Source organism: Haemaphysalis longicornis, unplaced genomic scaffold (assembly GCF_048455015.1).
Source record: "Haemaphysalis longicornis isolate Haplotype H1 unplaced genomic scaffold, Haemaphysalis longicornis Haplotype H1 scaffold_9, whole genome shotgun sequence".
NCBI classification, from domain to species: domain Eukaryota; kingdom Metazoa; phylum Arthropoda; class Arachnida; order Ixodida; family Ixodidae; genus Haemaphysalis; species Haemaphysalis longicornis.
The window spans coordinates 107,876,087-107,897,808 of NW_027526460.1; the positions used below are offsets into that span (position 1 = coordinate 107,876,087).

The 21,722-nt window shown below is 46.2% G+C and overlaps 1 long non-coding RNA gene across 1 annotated transcript in view; it reads left to right on the forward strand.

Annotated features, from left to right (window-relative positions):
• The window catches only part of LOC144153803 (uncharacterized), a 57,419-nt gene extending 43,342 nt beyond the window's left edge, over positions 1-14,077 (forward strand). Inside the window, exons 3-4 of the long non-coding RNA XR_013319384.1 lie at positions 12,701-12,742; positions 13,918-14,077. This is a non-coding gene — a long non-coding RNA (uncharacterized LOC144153803). The remainder of the gene's footprint in view (positions 1-12,700; positions 12,743-13,917) is intronic.
• Positions 14,078-21,722: the final 7,645 nt, after the last annotated feature.

Consider the following 21,722-nt stretch of genomic DNA (forward strand, 5'->3'; position numbering starts at 1 on the left):
TGTTTCCAAATATTTAAAATCTACTTAAAGCAGGCGCGCATTCCCGACCCCTTAAAATATTTAGACGCGACTCAATTGTACAACTCCGGCAAGATGACACAGCAATCTGCCTAGGTGGTGGTGGTGGAGAAACATTTATTCAAGCGAAAGAGGTTCGCGCTTGAAAGCGGGAGAAGCCCTCAGTCCAGGACCCCTGCGGCGGCTGCGGTTCTGCGTGCCCGGTCCACCAACTGTCGCTGGTCCTCAGGGTCCGAACTGCACAGCGCGGCCTCCCACTGCTCGAAGGTAGGTGTGCGAATAATGGGGGCTGCTGGTGTGTTTTGGCAAGCCCACGTGGTGTGGTACAGTGTTGGATGTTCGCTGCAGTGTGGGCATGTTGGTGGATACATTGTGGGGTGTATGATGTGCAGGAAGCTAAGGTGGGGGTATGTGTTTGTCTGTAGTTGCCACCAGGCTACAGCCTCCTCTCGGGTGAGCTTCTGGTGCGGTGGTGGGTAGGCACATCTGGCAAGGCGGTGGTGTTGCAGAAGTTTCGGGTTTAGGGTGTCCTTGTGCTTTTTTTGAAGTCGGAGAGCGCAATTTGAGATCCGACCGTTGCCGTAGTTTCTGCATGCCTGCTGGCAGTCTGTAATTATATGAAGTGGGCTATTCGAAGCTCTGCCTAGGTTTCACTATTTATGGGTAAGACGCTTTCTTTTTCGATTTGCAACCACGAACTTTATAGTGCGCCGAAGCAGGTATTGCCATCGAAGCACTCTGGTATTACTTAGGACAATGGCGACCGTCTTTTTTGGAATTTCTATTGGCATTGCAGTTGAACAGTGCCTGTAGCCAATGAACGACGCAAGCGAGACCGAAGCCATGGCTGCCCGTTACGGGGATCATCACTTTACTCGCATGGTAAATCCCCGATGATGATCATGACTTAACAGTCATGATCATAGATTTAACAGTGCCTATAGAGGAAGTGGCCTTTGTTGGTGGCTATGACATACCTTTTTTCACGGATCAGAAGTGTCAGTCGCCTTTTGCGTAGCACCAGTATTGTGGGAATTACATTTGTGCAACATTTATCTTTGGGGATAAAAACGCCTACGTGGAGCCGCGAAGCCTATCGTACGATAAGTAGGTGACTGTATAAGGTTGGATGAGAACGCTGTATTTCCGAAGCTCAGAAGAAGGTTTTGGTAATGGTTAAGGCGAGCGGCTTTGAACTCTGAGACATATCTCGTTGCAGTTGCTTCACTTAAGATTGCGGTTTAAAAGCGATCGCGTTTGCTGGTAGTGTGAACTTTGTTCAGCACCGCCCATGATTAATTTTTGTTAGGCTCCATTAAAGTAGTAAAAAGAGGCACCGCCGTCTTTTCTTGTTTAAAACCCGCGCTAAAAAATTGGGTAAGCGTTTGATAACCTCCACCAGTAGCCCATACCAAACACGCCGTTTTTTATGGTGTCAATCGTACTGTTCGCGATAAATGCCTCAAAATTAAAAAAAAATACTGGTAAACAGAAGTCCAGATTGGATTCCTTAGAAAAGAAAAAAATAATTTCATGGTCATTTTGTACATGCCCCGCCTTGCGAAAGGGATCAATGTAGGAGGCTCCCATAATAAAGTTGACCTTGTCTTTAAAGCTTTAAGTTCATTCGTGAAGCCTTCCTACTTGTTGCCAAGCAAAAGAGAAATCAGACAGGTCAGTTCTTGATCAGCGTAATCTGAACCAGTGGGTGTCATGTATTGACTTCATTTGTCTCGCAGCTTTTGTTTTAAAAGGCAAAGGGGTCCTTTGTAAATGGCTGCGTCAACCCCATTCGTAGAGAATGCTTCACTGTGTCATTTGGCTTCTCAATGCTTCTTGTGGGGTTTTTGCAGTCGGCCATATCTATAACTATTGTGTGCGAGCGGTGACGTTTCATGCGCTAGCGCCGTAGGACAGAAGCCAAGTTTAAATCTGGTCTAGATTAAGTTCATGCTCAGAAACCGCATCCAGCTAGGCCTATCGTCTGCTAGGCTGTTTATGTTTAATAGTGTTATGAGACAGAAGAATCGTCACTGGCGCGCGCTAGGCAAAGATCATGCTGGCTGCACACTCGTTGAGAACCGTGTTTTCCCGCATAATCATAAGCTTCAAAAAGAAGTGTAAAAGGCTTTGTATACTTAAAAAAACAAGTGTGTTTTCTTGCACAGCCTTCTACTTGATAAAAGTCAGTCCTGCGGATTGCCGCTTTTTGAAGTTAGCGTCAACTGCCACTCGGGGTTTTTTGTACATAGGTTCATGTACACTTTTCAACAAAACTTCAATTGTGAGTGCAGCGCTGTGTTTGTCCCTTTTTTTGTCCAGGTATTCTTGCGCTGGGTTTTAAACAAAGGCATATAAACACAGTTCACACTACCAGTAAGCGTGACCACGAAGCTTAATCCTCTATTCCTTGGATCCATGTAAAGTCTCGTGTTTGCACCTTTGGCAAAAAGGCCAAGATTTGGCGGACTGTGTAGTCATTATTTGGTCTCCTTGAATGATGCGCAGTGTTCAGAGTAAAGTTCACCTATACGTTACCTCGGGTCAAGTAGTCTAAAGCTGTGCTATGGTAGGAAATGTATTTTAAAAACGTGTGTTCTCAGCGAAGAGAGTGATGAAGCTCATTGTAAATCTTTTCTCGGGTGGCATTGAACATAAAACTTGTTGCCGATCTTGTTGGTACATACTTAAAAAAAGGATAAAACGTGTCGCAAACTAGACGTGGACGAAGAAGACAGGGTGAGACAGATACAGGTGCCATTGTCTGTCTCACGCTGTCTTCTTCGTCCACGTATAGTTTGCGCCGCGTTTTATCCTGTATTTAACTTGAACATAATGTGACGTGGCTGCTTTCTCGGCGTTGAGGTGAAGGCCTCTGAAACTCAACTTGTGACCTTGATATTTTAATATTTTGTAAGGAAGGCGAAATTTCTGTCTGTACAGCAAAAGATAGCTGAGCAGGTCACTTGGCAAAAGTACAAAGACCACATTGGTGTTCTTCAAATCTTCGCCAAAATATCGCTACCGCGTCCAGCCATGCAGGACCAGATGTCCTTGAGTGCCCATTCCTATTTTAACGCGGGGGAGTGAAAAACAACATGCATTAGAATAAGCTAGTACAGCCTTGGGATCCACAGAGAAGGTTATTTCAGGATCCAGATCTCCGCTTATTCAGTGCGTAAATCACTTGACGAGTACCTACCATGGCGTGGTCAATCTACCACCGCATCGGTGCGTGGCAGTGGCAAACGGCTAGCGCTTTTGTTGATGGTTTTGCTAATATTTGTGTCTCTATGCAGATGGAAAGTGTGCTATATTTCTACAAAAAGCACACTATATTCAACATCTCCTCGGCAGCCGCATCACATCCTCTAGAAGCGATTTATTCACCTGGCGGAATATTGCCTCCCGTTGGGTAGCCGAACCTCATTAAAAAAGTCGGTCATTGGTGGCTACTCACCATCGGCGTTGATGCTCGGTTTAGCGATGCCTGTCGGTTGTACCTTGGACGATAAAGCAAGAAAGACGTTAAAAGTACCCATGACAACTTAAAGCTGCTGTCATTATGAGGCGGTTTAGATATTGGTATCTTTCACATGACTGTTTTTCCTGGTTCACTACCACCTCTGGGAATTCGCGTATGACCATGGCTGTTATCGGGAAATAGGTGACCGCTGTCTGGAATGGTAAATGTCCGCATCACAAGCTAATATTTGTGAACAGAATTTAATTTTTCTGTTACTTATGAAAACAAGACCACAACAAGACAGAATGCGCGTGCATGTCCAGTGGCGGCGCGGTCTGCTGAGTAATGCCACTACTGGCAGGTGGCAGCTTGTATTGGAATATAATGAACGTGGTGCCTCGTGGTGGCAACGATACGGTTTGCTGGAAAACACGTAAGGCAGGCTTTGTTTGGTCGCTGTCGTCGCCCAGTGGCGGCCGAATTGAAAACATGACCAAAAGCTCTCAGAACCCTACTGCGAGACCGTAATCCTGAAAGAGCTCGACCCGCAGTGCTCATTTTATCGAGAGCAGTCCACAAAATTGCGCTGACAAGGTGCACCATGCATTGTTGTCATCCCTGTACAGAAGCTAATCACCACAACCATGTTCCCGCCTTACCTTAGGCATTGTGGTCAGTTCCACTCAATTAGTAATTTCTTTGGCTCATAAGCAACCGGTCCATTCATAACAGGGGAATGGAAGTGCGTGTGCTATGAGAAAGTGCTTGCCATCAGAATAAAATTTGCTGATACTTTTTCGCCTGCCTTTTTTTAACTTCAACGCCATGTTCACAGATACTTTAATCATTGTATTTCCACGGAGTAAAATAGATAATGATTTTTTTGTGCAAGTTTTTACTTCTCCTCTTAAATTCTGGCCGGTCAGGCTTGAAAATCATCACAACTTGGCTCCGTCAGAACAACATTTTCAGAAATGAAAATGCAAGTGGCCTTTTTCCATGTTTCAAATCAAACGAGAGACCTCCCAAAAAGCACCAATTCTTTGGGCATAAATGATCTTGATATTTTTCTGAAAAAAGTTGTGTACAAGCTGCATATTCCAGATTTTAATACTAGTAGTCTAGCCCTCTGGATTTAGATTCGATTTGTATGAGGCCTCTTCTGAGCCACTGAAATTATAAAAAAAATACTACATGGGCTGCTGTAGACACTGGGCCTTGGCAGCGTGCCCTACGGATGCCTTACCGACTTTTCCAAGCAAGTCACGTTCTCTGAAAGCTAAGTGTTGGCTGTGATGTCTGCGGAGCATATGCGGCTCAATGCGATTCAACCTTCTTTTGTGCTCCAAAAATGGTAATAAACAGTCAAAATGTACCCAAAATATTGCGGACTCCTAGGAGAAACAGGGCACGCATGTATGTCACGGGCCACTGTAATGCCTGAGCGCTTGAGTCGGGCTTTGACCTCGTACATCTTTAACCAGTACCGTGGCGTCATCTCCAATACGTTTCGGGTTGGTTGATATGGGGATAGACCCCCAGTGGGACGTAATGAACGTAATAAAGTGAAGCCTCTATGTAGGCCAAACCACGGCGCTTTGCCGACGCTCTAGGGGAAAGTACTGTACAATGGAACGAACAGCCTGAGATGAAAGGACAGTACAGAATAGAAGAGAACATTCTCATGCGCTGAGAAAGAATATCGCGCAGAGGCAACCGGGAAGAAGCTGTAGAATAGCTCGAATGTTCTTGGTTGTCGAGTGAAACAGCCGAGTATGCACCTGACAATATAAATTGCAGCACCAACTCGAAAAGAAAAAAAAAACGCGTGGTCTTTACACTAGCGTCACTAGTAAGGTTACAGCGTATCGGCACTCTTTTCTCCTATTCTTCCGTGACGCCGCCGTGATCACTCATCAGTTTGCATAACGTGACATTTGTCTACACTCCCACCGTTCAGAGGCACCGTTATTTTGTTGTTTATGCGTTTCAGTAGCTCAACTGTGGCCGTGTTAGCTTGTCCTTGCTCTGCAGTTGTGCGCGACTGACGACGTTCGGAACGCGATCCAAGGAATCCATGCACTCCGCCGTCTAACGACGAGGATGGGTGGACGCGAAGCTGTCTCGTCATAATTTCTTCGGGTTATCTTCTGAGTTTGAACTCATTTTCAACCATATCAAAATTAAGCAATGGGATTGACGCTGGCTTCATACTGAGGAGGACGCAGATTCTATTCGGGCCACAGGAAGCGTGTTATTTTTTTTTTTCATTACGCTGACGCCGCGTCCGCATCACGGCACGTAAGAACGCCGCTCTCCAGGCAAAAATAAAGTTTACTCCAATCAAGTTCAAATCTCCCACTTCACCCACGATCATTCGTCATTATCGTCAGAGAAGGTTGGCTTTCCTGCTGGGCATTTTCGCGTTACAGACGTCTCGTGGCTTAACGTCGTTTTCTTGCGGGGCAATTGAAAATAAAGAAAAGCAATTAGATGTAATACAAACAGCTTTTTTGGGGTATTTAAAATGCTTGTTCATAACAGCTACCAAGTTTATGAATAAATAGAATATATGAAACTGCGAGTATGTTTAAAAACGTTATCATGTAGAGATATGGCAACACCCTCAGCAGGCGGATGATTCGCATTTCTTGAACCAAGAGTTTTCCCCGCGTTCCGGAAAATTATCTTTCTTCAGACTAGAGAGTTATAGTTATTCATAGAGTTTAACAGGCAATTGAAAAATTCAGGATTAACTGAAATTGAGAGGGTAAAGTAGCAACGACGCTTAAGCACAGTGGTATACGATAATTGGAAATTAAGAATTCTGTATTGTAGTTTCAGGTTGTGGCTTCTTAAGAATACACGTCAAGCGCTGAGAACCCCCGACCACTACTACTGGGATCAGATATATTGCGTTGGGGCAACTTCACAGACCGTACGAAATGGGGAAAAAATCGAGGCTTCAGGCTTTCTAGGAGTACGTTTTAACCGATTGTTTGACGCCCCGTAGCAAATGGGTGCGAGAATCATATTTGAGTAACTTGCCAAATCAATATCAGAACTACCAGGAAAAGAGACAAACTTGCACCATCACCATATAAAGGAGCTGTCAACTTTTTCGGACACCGAAAATTCGGACTTGCTAGATATTGAGTACTTTCCCGAGGAACCGCCAGTTATCCCAAATTAGTAATGACTCGCAGATTTTTCAGACGCAGATTTCGCATGTTGGCCATGCGAACCTGCGGTCCGAGGGTGCATGAAGCCCACTGGGCAGTAATATTCGGTTCCAAGCACGTCGTCAGAACGCCTAACCTCCCTATGTCTGTTGCTATATGAACGCCGGCAGGCCAGTTTTGACTTGAACTAGGTTCATACGGGAGACAAGGAGAGAGACTTCTTGGCTTCCAGTTTGCATTGTACCGCATCTTCAAGCTTAGCTAGAAAAGTTTCAAATAATAATGTCAAATCACTAAATTTTTACGCTTTGCCTGCAAAGCCACCCCCCCTCCACCCTCCCTCCCCCCCGATTGGCCGTACGGCCCTCCACCATGTCGGTGTCATGCAAGTCAGCCCTTCATCCAACTCAAATGGTTGCGGACCCCTGGTACAGAAATAGCTTTGTTTCAGCGTGTGAAGAAAACTGCCGTCCTTGTTATTCAAGACCCATTGTCACGCGTCTCACGCTGCCAAGAAATAATGCTCGGGTTGAAGCATTCCATGCCCACAAAATATATTTACAAAACCAAAGCTCGAACAAACGGGATCATAGCAAATGAACAAGCATATCACACTACACAAAAAAGTATGGCAGCCTCATACTATCAAACATTTCGTCAAAAAGTCACTCTATTACATTAACTGTCCATTCCAAAGTAAAACAAAACCTACCACTTGTAGTAGGACAAACCCAATGTGATGCCGAGGACGGGGCCCGGTGGGTTTGCTGGGTTACGCGTTGGCGCATATAGGAGCACGTCGCGACGGCCCCTGCTATTCGTCAGTGGCCTGGATGACCGCGGTGCGATGCCACAGGTTCCTTGAGGAGCACGGCTCAGCAGGAGGCCAGCAGTGGAAAGCCGCTGGTAATAGGTGGTTCCGAGCTGCACGCGCCAACGGTGCGAGGCCGTTGGCACGTTGTGGGGAACGGCCCGACAGGTCGCCGCCTGTGTGATGACGACGGTGCGCTCTCACCAAAAGGCTCTTTCAGGGCTCAGGGGCCTCAGTACCGGTCCGGCAGCTCTCATCCCGAGGGTGGCACAGCCACCTGGAGGCCCCGATGGTCGACCCGAACTTGCCACCGTTCCTCCCAAAACCTCGTTCCACACTCCCTACTTTATTTAACTTCGTCGTCCACCTCTTCAGCTCGCAATGTACCATGTGAGGCTCCAATTTGATGGTTCAGGTAACATCCTTCGATCACCACGTGTATCTTCTTCATTGGTCCCTCAAAATTTTTCTAGCCAACCCGTAAGCTGATCCTTCTTCCTCCTGGTCTTTTTTTTAATCATCTTCTCGAATCCCCCTTCGGGTATGGGCTTTTTCTATTCTCACCTCACACCTTCTTACCACATGACATTGCCCCCTGAAATTGAAGAGTTTTTTTTCTTTTAAAAGAAGTGCTACAACAATGTCCGCAGTCTGCCCGTCACAACACCATATCACACCTATTACGTTTTTACCTCAGTCCTACTAAACTAATCTGCATCACACACTCAGTTCACTCTACACCAAAACCAACTTCAAATCCTACACTCAATCACAACACGTAACACTAACAGACAACTCTTCCTCATACCCTTACACTAATCTACTCATGCAATCTGCTCTGACGTCACCAAAATCAAACACATCAACAAATCTCAAGATTGCAAACACTCTTAATCAAAGTACACTTCTCAACTCTCTCATTTCCATGTACAATTCATACACCTACCACAACCTGTCACCTACACCACACCACAACATTTCTGCTTTACGTTAATACACAACCTATGTGTCATATTCCCTCATGAGTCCAATTTCTTTGCAAGTCAACTCCATGATTTCAACCGGCTTTGTTGATCTTTGACTTCATCTTCACCTTCTTGCGCCTCTTCCATTCAGCACCTTTCGCTACACAGTCATCTCTGTTTGAACCACCGTGAATGTTCACTTGTCTCACTGCCCTATGTCCCGTTCCCTGTCTCCAGTCCTCTACTGTAAGCATTCTCTCGATTGTGCACGACTCGTACGATTTCTTCGTTTCTGCCTTTGCGCGCCTGCGCTTTCGCTGTCTTCTGACGTTGGTACTTTGGATGCTCACGGAGAAGAACTCACTGCATATCTTATGGCCGACGCCACCTTGGCCGGGGTGCTGACTAGGGAGGCAGCCGTTGTTCTTACAGGCCTTAGCTGGTTGTATGCGCATCATCTTGGTAGCGTGCGCTAACTCTACGAACTTCCCAGCTACCCTATCACTTTTCGCACAACTGCGCTCATGCACTCGAACCTTCTTAAGACCCAAACAGTTTTTTCTCCTCTGCTTCACACGCTTACAAAAACGCGGGAACTTTTTCTCACCCCCTTGCTCCTCAGCCCCCTTACCGGGTGCTGGGAACTGCCTTCTACCTGGGATCAGGCCCTATCCAGTGCCCAACCTGAATTTCTCGAGTCGGGACTATACATCGCCCACAAGGAGCTAGGTCTGAGGGAGCGGTTCTAGTTGCTCTGAATTCCGCTTACTTGGCTGCGCACTGGGGACCCCGTTTACCATCTTAGACACTGAGCTGTCCGCTGAGCTGTCTAAAGAATGTGCACTGGACTTTTGCGGGACAAGTGTACTCTCAATAGCCATAGGCATTTCTAACGGACCAGCAATAGAGCTTTCTCTCCGGATGTTATTACTGCCAGCGCACCGAGCAGCCAGTATGTCCGTCGCAATTATTACTCTTCCAGAGACCGTCAAATCGATTGAATCATCAGAAGTACTAGGCGGAAGAACGATGTCCTCGCCTGGAGTGTTCCGACTACGATTTCCAAGCGCCTGGGCATCGGTTCTACCATACCCGGCCCGTTCGCCTTCTTGCGCTTCGAATGCGCCTTTTTCCTCAGCGGTCGTTTACGAGAAGCATTTTCGTTTTATTTTTTTGTTGGCATCACTGTACTGTGCGAACCCCGTTCTCGCAACAGCACGTGCTTATTCGCTGTCAGCTATCTGCGTACTTTCGTTCTCACGCGCATCAAAGAGATCGGCGACCCGCGTGCCGTCAGGCTCACGTGCGGCGCGTTCACCGTTTTTTCTGCGTTCTCTCTCCTCGAGACGCCGCGCTAACACTGCTAAGCGTATCTTAAGTCCGAAAATCTCCTTCACCCTCACGGCTTTCCTCTCGTTCTCTTGTGCTATAACTCGGAACCTCGTATTTTCCCGTTCTTACAAGCAGAGCGCCTCCTCCTTGGACAAACCTAATGCACTAGCCAAGGTTAAAGGAGCCATGAAAAAAAAACAAAAGTTTGTTTTATTCGAAAGATTAGGTGTTTCAGAGTACACCAAGCGCTTTCCCGGAAGCAAATGATGCTTTATTCACTGAGAAATAGGGCAATTTAAGCCAAAATTTTAAATCTCCCGCTAAAATTGCACATTTCGTAGCGTGAACAATGGCGTCATACGAGCCGGTTCATGAAACAGATACTTAGTATGTCGACTCCATATAACACCCATACGCGGGAGTCGACCGAGACGGCGGCCATTTTAAAAATACTAGTAAAACCTAGTGCACCCGCAGCCCTAGTCATGGAATCGCCTGATCCGGAGAACAAAACTCTCGCCGAGAAGCTCGGGCTTGCATTTAACAACCTCACACCACTTGAACGCTCAATGCTTCTAAGTGCACGAGCGGCAAGAGTTGTGGGATACGCGGTGGACGGGAAAGCGACCATTCCGTGATAGCCACAACAGACGAACGCCCAGCCGTCGGCACCGCTGCCTCGTCAGCCCCGTGGCGACGGACGAATACAGACTGGTACGTATGTGCCGTATTTTCAATTTCGCTTGTGCCAGTTGGCCGGTGTCGTGTATGGAAAGCCGTTCGCTGGAGCTCTCTGTTCCGACCAGAAATATTCGAGCGTCAATGCGCGCTGTGTACGGCAATTTTTTTCCCCAAGGTCAGAGCGTTTCGGCGATTTGACGAAGTCGGCGACGAGCGCCAGCATGTCCGGGTCCCTGCCGTAATCACTTCCTCGGAAATGAAGCGAGCACACTCGCACTTCCTTTAGCTCTCTTTCTCCTCCGTTTGCAAAGTTCACAAAACGTAGCCACTTGCTTCGCCGAGGTTCGTCGTTGGGCAGCACATGAAAGGAGATCACACCGGCGGGGATGTCGCACTCCCTCGACGATTTGCCCGTACTACATGGGCATTTCAAAACACAGCAACGAAATTTCATTGTAAAGTACTCGAAAAAACTGACGTTTTCAGTGGTTGTAAACTGTAAACAAGCTCGTAACGACAGCAGCAAGCCAACACGACCTCCATACCGAAACCTGTGCGACGAGTGGCACTATCTCGTTGCTGCTCTGTGTTCCTTACTCCCCTTGTTTCTATTTTTACCTTTGCTGGTTGGCGATATGACGGCCAACCTCCTGTGAAGAGATTACGATACCAAGCAAGGTCGCGGCTGTGCGTGCTGGGACGGTTCGTTGGCCCCGAAGAGCCTTGAACACGAAAATTCGTCTGCGCGACGGTGGCGACGGCGAGATGTCGAGTTCGGCTGGCGGCAGTTTCGTACGCATTGGCATACGCGCTTGCGTGTTCGTTCGGAACTTCAACCGTTTACTCCACCGTTCTTTGTCATAAAAAGAATGTGCAGCATGTTTCACGGGCATTTAGCTCGCTATGCAAACTATAAGCCCTGCCTACCATGCGTTTGCTTTTGCCGGACTCCGCCAATCGCAGAGCATTCTCGAGTGACATCGTAGGTGCTGTTGCGGAAAATGAGCTGGTGGGTCGCATGGTCATTTGCTTTTTTCCTAATTATGTAGCTTATTTGAGCGAAGTTTGCGTTATAAGTGGTGTCGTTATGGTTCTAACGAGGCAATCTTTCGAATGAACCAAACTTGTGTTTTCTCTTCATGGCTCCTTTAAGATCTTCTCGAGCTCCGTCTCTCTGCCAGCTGAGACGCGTGATTGGACAAAGAATAGATCCTGGCAGGCTCGTCAAATGTTGTCGCGCGTCTCACGGAGCAAAAAAAAAAACTAAGGCTCGGGTTGAGGCATTCCATGCCCACACAGCATATTTACAAAACCAAAGCTCGAACACACGGGGTCATAGCAAATGAACAAGCATATCACAGCACATAAAAAAAACAAGCACAACCTCCCACTATTAAAATCGTGTCACAAATCCCTATATTACATTACCTGTCTATTTCATAGGGAATCAAGTCCTACCACCTGTAGCACGACGAACCCGGTGCGATGCCGATGATGTAGCCCGGTGGGTTTCCTGGCTTACTTAGGGGTCACCAGCACGGGCCCGTCGCGACGGCCCGTGCTGGTGACCCCTAAGCGATGGCCCGGTGGAAGATAGCGTACTAGGCCGTAGCCTGGTTAACATTCCTGCCTTTCCTTTACTTTATCTCTCTCTCTCTCTCTCTCTCTCTCTCTCTCTCTCTCTCTCTCTCTCTCTCTCTCTCTCTCTCTCCCATTTGTTGGTACTGCTAACCTGCTCCTCCTCTTCGATCACCCTGTGTGTCTTCTTCGTGTGTCTTCTTCGTTAGCACTTGATCACAGCGCTGGAGTTTTTTCTTTTTTTGTAACGTGACTGCGCGAGCCGGGGAGCCGGCGGTCGCCGCTATGCACACGCTTACCATCGCTCGGAATTCTCTCGCGACTCGTGATTTTTCTTGTTTTGTCACTAAAGCCACTGCGATTGGCGGAAACGCTCGGCGGTCGCTGCGAGGCAAGAGCTTAGAAGCGCTCAGCATTTTCTCGGCAATTTTTCTTGCAACACTGAACTCCCGGCTTGTCCAACGGCTTCGCTGCTAAAAGTGATGGGCAGGCTTCCTCATGTGCTTTCGCGTGATATTTTGTTTTAAACGTGGCCAAACATTTGGTCAATTTCCATTGAGTATTGTAAATTTCTCGCTGCTTCTCTAGAGGTGTTGAATGATTCCTCCCACAAAAAAAAACTTGCATTAATTTTGTTTTTGCTTATGAATGTCGTTTGCTTTTCTAGCAAGCCATGACGTATGCACAAGTCCCGAGTGCTACCGAAGAGGTAACGTATAAATTCATACTGTATAACTAGTGCCGTGATATTAGCCTATGACATTAAAAAGTCTTGCAAGCAGCACCAAGAAAACAGTAATACGTTCACCACCTGTCTTAGGCCTTTCCCTGAAATCCCGTGCAACAAGGCAGTGCTCGACATTATAGAAGCTGCACACCGTATTGGACCATACTATGTCTCCCACTTTGCCTTGTCAATGTGCTCGAATAAAGTTAAGCACTTATGCGTGCGGTTTTTTATGAATTATATTTGATATATTTATGTAATAATTATGTACAAAAAAGGCCACTCATACAAGGGTGTCTACGAATGATGTGATTCTCCTGAAGTAATCAGAGCAAACAAATAGTGGGGCTTATATTGGCGGTATTTTGTACGGGCATTTCAAATATAAACTCATCTCTCGGAGCTAGTGCACAGCATAGCACCATATGCAACACGCAGTACTTGTGCTAATGAAACAATGTGAATTGTATTTGGCGTCTGTATGCATAAAACAACTAAACAGACTGCCCTGGGAACACAGGCCGTTAACACCACAAGAAAGGCTGAGGGCTCTAGAGTTTCCTTTTGGTCGAACGGTGCAATGACACTCCTCTGGGTTGACGTATTGTTTCGTTTGTTTTGGGATATTGCACTTATTTTGCCCACCGCAGATGTTTAACTCATTTTTTTCTCTTTTTCCTGTAGCGTATTTATTACCACCCGCTTATTTATTTGTCACCATGCTGTTACTCAAACTTTTATGGATATTTCAGCGACTACCCCACTGGAGTTCTAACAAGTCCCTATTAACGCGTTTTCTAGTAGTTACAAAACAACCAGGCCGCCTTTAAAAGGTATACAAATCCAAGTTTTCCACTTTTAAGAAAACTTAAAGAAAACCAAACATTCGTTTAGCATTAACGAAGATATTCTCCAGGCAATATACCGAAGTGTAGGATGGAGGGAAAAACATTATGTAATGCCGCAGCCAAATTTCACTTATCACAGATTTCTCAGCCTTTGTAAGTTTCAGTTTCTTTAATAACCAGCTGTATATCCTAAATACGTACACATGTGAACCTATTGTTGTTAACACGAATAAATAAGAATAACACGGCTAGCAATACAATTGCTAGATGATATATTTGATTAGTTCGTTGGACATCTTTTCATTCCAGCTGAAATTCTCACTGCGTCCCTCGACCGGTCGGTTCGTCCATGCGACGACTTCTACTCGTACGCCTGTGGAGGATGGATTAAAAGCCGTAGGCTACCAGAAGATCTATCTTATCTGGACCCAATGAAGATACTAGACGTACAAGTTCTTCACACGGTGAAAGGTATGACAAAACCCCAATGTAGAGCATGTCCTCTAGGTGAAAAAGCATCTGAGCACTGAAACATATTTAACATTTCGTCAATGCAGCTTCAAGGCTTTCTGCAGACGCTTCTGGCCATATATAGTTGACACAATAACTGCACATTTTTCATCTGTTGGTGATATCTGCGAAGAACTATAATTTTGTGGATTTTAGGCAACCTTATTTCAGTTAACCATTGACTTTAGTAAACCTAATAAAGAAGCATAGTGTCGTAAAGGCAGTTCAATAATAGACCATATCCAAACGATGAATCAGGTTATAAAGAAATCCGCGGAGTATACTGAACCTCGTTATATAGCGGTCAAAGATTATGAGAAAGCAGTTCACCCTGTCGAATCCTCAGCAGTCATGCAGGCGTTGCGGAATCAGAGTGTCGGTGAGCATTACGTAAGAATACTAGAGGATACCTGCAATGGGTTCATCGCTACCAGAGTCCTCTACAAGGGGAGCAGTAAAATGCCTATAGGGATGGACGTCAGACAAAGAGACAGTCTCCCCAATGTTATTCACAGCTTTTTTTACCGGAGGTATTCAGAACATTACATTGAGACCAAGTGGGCGCAAGGGTTAATGAAGAATGCCTCAGTAACCTCAGATTTTCTCATGAGGTTTCCTTTCTATGTAACTCGTTGGACAAATGTCAAAGCATGATTACTGCACTAGACCAGCAGAGTAGAATCGTCGGCCTGAAAATAATATGCAGGAACATAAAGCAACGCTCAATAGCCCCGGGAGCGTATTTAGATCGGAGGCCAGGCAGTGGAATTGTTGCGGGAATATATCTACTTAGGCGAAGTAGTGACCCCGGGTCCCAACCATAAGGCAGAGATGTTCAGAAGCATTAGAACGGGGTGGAGTGAATTCGGCAGGATTTCTCAGACAATTGCGGGCAACCTACCAGTGTCCCTGAAGACGAAAGTGTGTGAAAACTGCATCTGACCGGTACTAACCTACGGGGCAGAAACTTGGAGGCTCACTCAAAGGGTTAATTTTAAATCAAGCATGACTCAGCCAGCAATGGAATGTAAGACGATGGGTGGAACCTCGGGAATTCTGTGGAACCTCGGGACTGCGTAAAGGTGACCGCAATTACATTATAATAAAATCAAGTTATTGGAAAAAGAACCAAAACAATGATAGGAATGAAGCCATACCTTCAGCAAACGAGAAACTGGACTAAAAAAGAAAGTACAAGACACACGCCTCTAACTAGTTAAGCGCCAAAATGTAGAAGAGAACACTGATATACGCAGATAAAAGAAGAAAAGATAAACAGAAACTTTAGTTCGTGTTGCAGAGGACCCGCAATCTGCATGCTTGCTCTTATCTCCATTTTGAGAATGAAGCAAAACCAAAGTGCCGACCCAGGTCGTTACACATCCCGTGTTCTCGCGAGACATGCACTTTCTCGAAAGAGACTGAAAAACCCCTCCCTTCTGAAACCCATGCAAGGCTTAAAATTAAACTAATACCCCGCAACTTGCTTCCCGTATACCACGCAAGCCGCAGAGAACAGAGAGCACGTGCTCTCCAAAAACGACTCGCCGCTCGATCTGACGTGGTCTATGAGGATGCTGCAGAATATAGACACCGCGCCGCATTCGCCATTGCAGTTATAAACGCCCCGGATAATCCCCGTCTAGACTCTCTAAACTGAAGTACTCCCTATCCCGCCACGGCAGAAGAGGCCGCAATAGCTTTAGCCCTCTCCCAAAGGCCCACCCCACCGATAATAATCTCCGATTCCAAAGCAACCATTCAAAATTTTTCCAACGGCCATGTTTCGCCACAGGCATCCAAAATTCTTTGACGCCTCCCACCCGACTACCCGGTAGGAATTGTCTGGACTCCAGCGCATGCTGGCCTCGCGGGTAATGAGGCTCCCCACAATACCGCTCGAGGGCTCACAATCCCAGCCGGGGCAAGCCTCGAACTCTATCACGGGGCTAGATCCACCAGAGACAGACTTCTTACGTACAGAGAAATAACCGTTCATTACCACCTAGAACGCCGTAGGTACGCCCCGGCTCACGCCAACCTAATTACGAAGAACACACGTGGCGTCTCCTTCAGACGAACACGTTTACTAATCCCGCTATACTACACCGAATCCACCCTTCATTATACCCTTCCCCAGAATGCCCTGCTTGTGGAGCCCTCGCCACCCTTCCCCAGATCTTTTGGGGGTGTCCTAAAGATCCGTATACCCTAATTTCCTCTGATGAGTAGTGAAAGGAGGCACTGGGGAGCTCAGACCTAGAGGTACAAACCTCCTTTGTCACCAGAGCTCCCGATGTCCCCGCCCGGCACAAGCCAGCGGCAACAACCACCCGTTGAGCCACATAGAGTTGAGCCATATTGAGACACAGACAGCGCTGTGTCTGTGTCTTCTTCGCTGTCCTCGTTTTAAGCGCTGTTTCCCAGTTTAAATATGAACCAACTAGCCCAAACCCAAACTTCTGTTAGCCACATAGAGCTCAATAAAAATGTTTTCTTTCTCTCTCTCTCTCGAAAGAGTTGACTTATTTGCCTTAAAGCACCAAAAACGGTGCGCTGACGCAGTTTTAGTCCTCCATGTTTATCCCAAAATCCTCGAAGATTGGCGTATCTGTTTGAGAACAAGACCTAAACAAGGAGCCCGTGTGCAGAACTTTCGGCGAGCACCCGACCTTACTGCAATAATCAGCGAGGTGGCACCCCCCCCCCGTTCACTCAGATGCGTGTTGCTCTCAAATCGCATCATTCTTGCGTCTATCAGTCGGCCCTGCGTACCATGGTTTGCAGGACGAAGGGGTCCTGTGCACCACACCTGTCGCGCGCTCTTCGAACATTTCCGTATGTTATGTAACAAAGCAGGGCTCATTGCGTGGCTCTTTGACCTTTCGCACCATTTTCAATGGCTTCTCTGGAGCTGAGAACACCACTTGGACTCCGAAATTACTACTTACCTTTTTGAAGCGGTGCGACGCCTAGTGCACGTATGGCACAGCTACCACAGTGGCCTTCTCCCTTTGGGAGAAGGCCACTGGGCCACCCGCCACCCGGCCACTGTGCCACCCGCAGGCCACCCGACACGTAGGCGCTCTTGACTTCGTTGAGAGGGCTGTCCGCCATTTATTCCACAATTTCTGGGGAATACCTGCGTTTTCTACCTTTCGTACTGCTGCAGCAGGCTTGCTTCCATTTTGTGCCGGCAGTACCTAATTAGCGACGCCCTCGCAGTGGTATTCGCTATGCCCCGCTTCACGAGAGTGGCATTAAGGAAGAATGCCCTTTTCGTACGAAGTGCATACTGGCCACACAGCTGACCATCACCAACGAGCAGGTGAATGTCCGGAAACTACAGATGCTCCAATTCAGCAACCTCGCGCGGGAACTTCAGATCCTCTGTACACTCAGTGAAAATGCTGAACACATCTCCAACAAAAAGTTTTCGGTCATCCGGCAGAACGTGATTCATGTATCAATAAAGAGATGCCGTACCTCTGTAGTTTCAGAAATCACTTGATAATGTCTACCATGCAATACGGAGAAAGGTTGGAGAACTAAATTGTATTCTTTGTGGTTGCAATGACTCAGGGCCTTCCTTATCTACAAACATCTCCACTGACGTAAAACCTGGGTAGGGCGAAGCATGCAGCGTATAAGTGTATTCATAGCGCCTTGGCATTTTGCCAACGGAGGTGAAACCATTGGCGGAAACCCGCGGAGATGAAACGTCCTAGAGCGAGGCGTTTGAAAACGAGTATCTCGGTGTGCTCTTTTAGTACGCCTTACGTTCTAGCGTGAGGGGTAAGCGAATGACCCGGCGTTTAGCCCCGCGACTAGCGCGAGGGTTAAACAACTGTCCCGGTGTTTTAGTACCATGACCACATCAGACAGCGATGACAATACGCCGACAGCCTGAGCTCCTATAGGGCTTCGCCCCTAAGAAACATCCACAAACCTGCCAACCTTGGCAACAAAATTGCCTTCAAGGCGACAAAACGTATATCCTGTTAGCGTTTTGCCGAGAATAGGTCGCTCAGGAAAGGGGCAATACGACAGGCAACACATATGCCGTTTTTCTCGAGCCGGGCTGTCTTGAAACCTTGCAAAAGTGAATTGCAAATAGATATCTAGCAGTGTCGTAAACTTATTGAAGATATTCCAGCGGCACTCTGGAACAAGATAGCCCGTTTTCATCAATTGCGTTCCTGCGCAGCGCATTTTGTACCGTTTTTTGAAATGGAGTAAAAATGTATTCCGAGTCAATGTAAAAGCGCAAAAAAGTCCATTTCTTGTCACTTGCAGTTTGGAAAGAAAGCAACGACCTCGTCCAAGTTACGTACTGTTGCGAACTGGGGTAGCGTGGTCGAAGTATAACGTGGTTGGTGTCGTGCCGGGGCAGTCGTGATGACGAAGTTGAAGAAGAAACATTTTGGTGCAAATGTTTACATCTCGATCTCAGAGAACCGGCAGCAAATAAAACTAGAATCACCCCTTATCCCAGCTCAACTGTAAAAAAGGAAGGATTTTCAAGAAACCCAGCTGAGAACCATTCTTGTATCTCGCAGAACTTGTACCTGCTCTTATTGAGGCAAGTGCAGTTCAGTGGGTTTTATGGCTCAAAAAAGTGTAGTGAGGAGAAATTATGCTTCGCACTGACCAATTAAACGTTCAAAAGAAAACATTAAAAGGCACGCCTATTATAGATAATGTGTGGCAGTTTGAAATATTTACAATTTTTCCGGCTATAAGACAATATAGACCATATAGACATGTTGAAAGATATGTCGTGAATACTCCTCCTAAACAGCACTCTAGTGACAATGGGAATAAAGCTGCCATTCAGGCTTATTTCACCTGCCCAAAACGGAGGGATTCATTCAGGGATTCATGGCTGTGCCCCTTTTTGATGATTACAGATTGTCGTGCGATTGTGTGCTCTCGTGACCATCATCAGGGTCAATTTTTGTTTTGTTCGTTTACATTCCCTTTTTGCTTTTTGTAGTCTTTTTCGGCTTTCATGTAATGGGGCCCACCCATGGAACGGGCTTGTTTCTATCTGTTTGTTTTCTTCTTTGCCCTTGTCGGCCCTACATATTCGCAATTAGTGTTACTGTGGTTTGCCACTATTCTAATTAGCATGCTCAACTTGCTCCTGCAAGCCTCAGCAAACACCGCTACCACCACCACCACCATCATCATCATCAGTTTGCTCAAGTCTATTCCAGAAGGAAGGCCTCTCCCATTCAACGCCAGCCCTTCCTGCCCTGCGCTACTCGAGTCCATTCTTTTCCCCTCAATTACCTCATTTCATTCCTCCATCGCTTTATTAGCATTTCCATTCTTGAAGTCCCATCTCTCTGTATCCACTCTGTTACCCTGCTGGTCAGCCGGTTGTCATTTACTACTCGAGTCTTCTACATCAACTGCTCGAGCTTTTTCACTGATCCAGGAGGCTCGTTTCCTGTCCCTTAGTTCTACTGCAATTATTATTGGTTCCATGCCCCGTTGAGCCGACACAAATTTCTTTTTTAGTTGTTTAGTAAGGCGCCAAGTTTGAACTAAGAAAGTCATCGCAGTCACGATGATTGCTTGTATATTTTTCTTAGGAGTGATAGAGGCAGCCTACTTTTAAATACTTGGATTGTTTGCCGAAAGACTCCAGTTCAAACCTGTTCTCCGCCTAATTTCTCTCTCATGATTGGGGTCAGCTCTGGCAGCCTGTCCGAGACGGATATACTCTTCCACTTGTTCTAACGTTTTGTTACATAAGCCGAAAAGGGCGCTTTCGGCTTGTTTATTCATCGCCACCTTAGATTTATTCATAGTTATTTTTATTCCGATGGCCTTCCTTTCTGACTGTAGTTTCTCAAGCATTTTTTCCAGGTGTTTCGCTCTCTCACTTAGCACGAATACGTCGTCTGAATATTCCAGATGTCTCTAGTATTCACCGTTTATCCCAATTCCTCTGATTCGCCAGTGGCGCTTCCTGAATACCTCCTCCATGCATCCAGTGCATAGTTTTGTCAAGATGGAATCTCCCTGTCATACGCCCTCTCTGATCATGAATTTGTCGGTTTGTTTGTAAATAACTATTGTGCCCGTACAGCCTTGATAAATGCCGTCTGGGAGTCTTACGTGAGTATCCTCTATGCCCTACTCTTTCCAAGCTTCCAGCACTGCTGCGGGGTGTACTGAATCAAACGCTTGTTCATGTTCTATAAATGTCTTGTAAAAAGATTTACTGTACTCTGCGGATGTTTTTATTACTTAATTAACGACGTGCATGTGATCCATTGTAGAGTATCCAACCTAAAACCAGCCTGTTTTCTGGTTTCTTGAGAATCTAGGCTGCTACTTATGTGGCTAACTATAACTTTGCTAAACGGTTTTTATGCAACTAAAAGTAGGCGGGTGGGTCTTTATTCTTAAGGTGTGTGTTATCTTTCTTCTTGTTGATCAGAATCATGTTGGTGTTTTTTCAAGCTGTGGGCCCTTTTAGAGTCCTAAAGCATGCTGAAAATATTGCAGCAAGCTTTTCCACTAAAATGTCCGCTCCTTCCTCAAAATGTTCCCCGGTGATGCCGTGGTGACCTGCTGCTTTTCCTCTTTTGATACCTTTAAGAGCCTTCTCTACTCCATGGTTAGTTATTCGTGGGAGAAAAAGTAAACTTTCACGTTAAGTTGTTTTCTATGGCTTTAGGTCGTTAGCGTATATCCTGGCGTGGAATCGTTTTGCTATTTTTATTATCTCATTCATGTTGTGCATATGTTACCCTGCTCTTCTATAAGGCGTACATTTGTTTTTGCCGATAGCTAGCTTCCGCGTAGTTGCGTTCAACTTCCTCCTATTCCCAGCCTTTTCTCATACACTGTCGTGTTGTACACACGACTATTTTGTGCTTTAATGCAGAAAAACATTAATTTTTTGTGTTCAACGCGCTTGTTAACAGAGCCGGCTTCAAGATTTCTTCAGAAAGAGATTTTTTTTAAATCTAACTTTACTGCCCCTTACACATCAAGCGGTATTTAAAGTTTTTAGAAAATACACAGGTCTCTTGGGCAGCGATTCTCAGTCTCTCGCGAAGTCACCAAGGACATGTTCTAAACTTTTTCATGCGTACCATTTTTTGCCGAGTACTCCCACGCAAACGTCATTGCCGAGTACTCCCACGCAAACGTCAAAACAACCTGAAAACTATAACTCGAATAGGGAATAGCGTTTCCCGAGATGCCATCCCTGACTGTACGCTCACTACGGACATCAGGGACGCTCATTGGGACTGTACACCCCACACCCTGGGTAGTGGCCACTTCGTTCTTGCATTCACTATCACCAATCACAAATGCACGCAGCTCGGTTTTGGCACTGCCAAATTAACCAATGGGAAGAAGTTCCGCTATCATCAACACGGTGCACCAATCATAAACATAGAAACATGGAGCCAAGGTCTAATTACCAGACTCGGCAAGTACACCACGGAAATCTCCCTCCCCCTGACTACCCTGCACACGATACTCAACTGTAACATTCGTGGGATGCCCCGTACAACTACTAAAGGACTGAAAAAAAAAACACAGTACTAATCAAAAACTAAACGCATCGCAAGCAT